Raw genomic sequence first — 3,255 nt, 5'->3', positions numbered from 1 at the left:
TACAGCAAACTCATCGAATGGCAATGACATAAGGTTAGCTAGAAAACAATGACCTTGAATCGTCAAAGGAAAATTCTTACTGTAACACCCCGAACCCGAGACCGACACCGGAGTCGGACACGAGATGTTAACAAACTTTGAAAAATTTTTCCAGACACTGCCCAGTCTGAGTACTAGTCGCTTCAAAAATCATATCTTGAGTTTCACAACTCAAAAATCAGTTTTGTGATTTTTCCCTGAAACTAGACTCATGTCCCCACCTATGGATTTTTTTCTAGAATTTTTGGTCGGGCCAATTAGTACAGTTTATTAGTCAAAGTCTCCCATGTTACAGGGGTCGACTACACTGACCTTTTCCCATTACGACTGGGATATCTCTCTGCACAGAGCTTCAATACTGATGCCGTTTGTTTCTATGGAAACTAGACTCAGGGAGGAATCCATACATATATGGTATGACCCCTAATTATCTCTGGTCAATTTATAGTGAATTTCCAAAGGCGGAACAGTGAATCCAGAAACTGTTCTGGGCCTGTTACACAAGAACCCGAATATCTCTTTCTGTACTGTTCCTATAATTGTTTCGTTACTTCCATATGAAAGTAGATTCATCAAGGTTCGATTACATTATTTATTCACTATTTAATTCCACTCCTACGAATTCTTGTGATTTTTCCAATCCACACCACTGCTGCTATCAGCTTCTGTTTTCAAAGTGAACCTTACCTAATTTGGGGTTTCATGGACCAACTAGGGCCTTGTCATACATAAGCCCACATATGATCATACTTAGCCATTCTAGTGGCTGATCATTTGCTCAACACTTCCATTCCAACATAGTTACATCATGAAACCATCTATACATTCATAAATACGAATGGTCTAATGCCATACTCCACTTATACAAGCCATTTTCGCATGGCTGTACACTTATACATTTCATAAAGTACTCGAAAGACAACAATGGGTAGTCCTATACATGCCATATCAAAATTCAACCAAAATAGTACCCAAAAGAGCCTTTGATAGTGTGGGCGACTTCGACTTCAAGATCCCGAGTCCGATAGCTGGAGAACCAAAAATCTATAAAACAGAGGAGCAATGTAACGAGTAAGCAATTTATGCTTAGTAAGTTTGAGCAAGGAATTCCAGCATGCACAAAGAATAGCACACATTTAGCTAAACGGAATATTTCATAATACGCAATTTACCGATATCAAACTTGCTTCACAACATTAATAACCCTTATGTACATACACAATAAACTAACTTGGCCGAAGGCCGGTAGCTCGTTTATCAACTGAGCGAACATTTATTGTAAGGGCTCGATTAAATTCAACACATACGTAACATATCACCATATTGGGATGTTTTTCGAGTATTCGCTGGAATTTTACAGCAAGCTCATTCATTACCAAATCACGTACCTTCGGGATTTAACCGGATATAGCTCCTCGTTCAAATGCCTTCGGGACATAGCCCGGTTTTAGTAACTCACACAATGCCTTCGGGACATAACCCGGATTTAACAACTCGCACGAATGCCTTCGGGACTTAACCCGGATTTAACAACTCGCACGAATGCCTTCGGGACTTAACCCGGATTTAATAACTCGTACGAATGCCTTCGGGACTTAACCCGGATTTAATAACTCGCACGAATGCCTTCGGGACTTAACCCGGATTTAGTATCTCGCACAAAGGCCTTCGGATCTTAATCCGGATATATTCACTTAGCACAAAGCCTTCGGGACTTAGCCCGGACAGCATTCAATTAATCATGCACATCTAACAATAATTCATAGCACATTCATATTTCATTTTCGTTTACGAAACTCAAACACAAGGCACATATTGTCCTTGCACATTCGGCTCAATAGCCACACATAGAGCATGATTTAATCACATCGAAATTTAAGATCTCTTACTCAAGAACTTACCTCGGGTGTTGTCGAACGATTCCGCTAGCTATTCAACCACTTTTTCCTTCCCTTTATCAGTTTTATTTCCCCTTTGCTCTTGAGCTTAATCAAACAAATAAATTGATTTCATCATTTTAGGCATCAAAAGATGAACACAAGGCACTTAGCCCATATTTATACATTAGACATTAAAGTCTCATACATGCAAAAATCATGCATCAACACAACATTTTAGCTAATTTCTTTCCCCTTGGCCGAATATGCATGTCCATTTTTGGGGTCGATTTCAACACTTAATACACACATATACACACTAGTAAAGCATCCTCCCCTTTTCATCGATTTAACACATGCATTGCTCATCAACATGCAAAGTTACATTCGGCCTTAGCACACATCTTGCTAGCCGATTCTTCTCCCTTTAGCAACCAATGCACATATGTGCTCACACAAAAATGCTAAAAAGGAGGTTCAAGAATCATCAAGCCATCATCACATGCATCATTAACAAGCTTCATATTTTGCATGCAATGGCATTAACACAACCTCCACCTAGGCCGAATCTTAACTTATCCTCATGCCTCATCACCACAACATCAAACACCAACCAAGAATGATGCATCCATGGTCAAGTGCCATTTCCATCACATAGCAAGATTTAGACCATGGGCTAGGTAGAACTCAAGCTAACAACTAAAACATGCATGCATCTCATGGAACATCATTAAACATACCTTGGCCTAGCTACATGCATGGCCGAATCTCTTCACCTTTCTTCTTCTTTCCTCCTTAAAATTTTTGGCCAAGGATGAACCAAAGGATGAGAAATTTTTTTCTTTGTTTTTCTTTCTAATTTAGGCTAAAATGGAGGTGAGAAAGGATGAACACAAACTTTTCTCCTTTCTTCTCTTGAGCTCACGGCAATGGGGGGGACAAACACCACACACACATTTTTTTTTCTTTTGTTTTCCCTTTTCTTTATTACCCATACTCCTTATTTTATTCTTCCACTAACAAAACATGTTTCATGACATGTTTTGCCCATCCTTCCTTGTCATGGCCGGCCACTACTCATTAGGGGGGGAATTTGACATGCAAGTCCCCCCCTTTGTCCACATGCACTAGTAGGTCCTCACACATTGACCTATCACATTTTAGAATTTTCTCACATAAGTCCTATTGACTAAATTCACATGAAATCAACCCAATTGAAGCTTGAAATTTTCACACATTCATAATTACATATTCTACACAATAAGTATCACATTCAAACATTTCAGTGACTCGGTTTAGCGGTCCCGAAACCACTTCCCGACTAGGGTCAACTTTGGGC

Source organism: Gossypium hirsutum, chromosome A10 (genome assembly GCF_007990345.1).
Source record: "Gossypium hirsutum isolate 1008001.06 chromosome A10, Gossypium_hirsutum_v2.1, whole genome shotgun sequence".
In the NCBI taxonomy this organism is placed as follows: Eukaryota; Viridiplantae; Streptophyta; class Magnoliopsida; order Malvales; family Malvaceae; genus Gossypium; species Gossypium hirsutum.
This window is presented reverse-complemented; position numbering follows the sequence as displayed.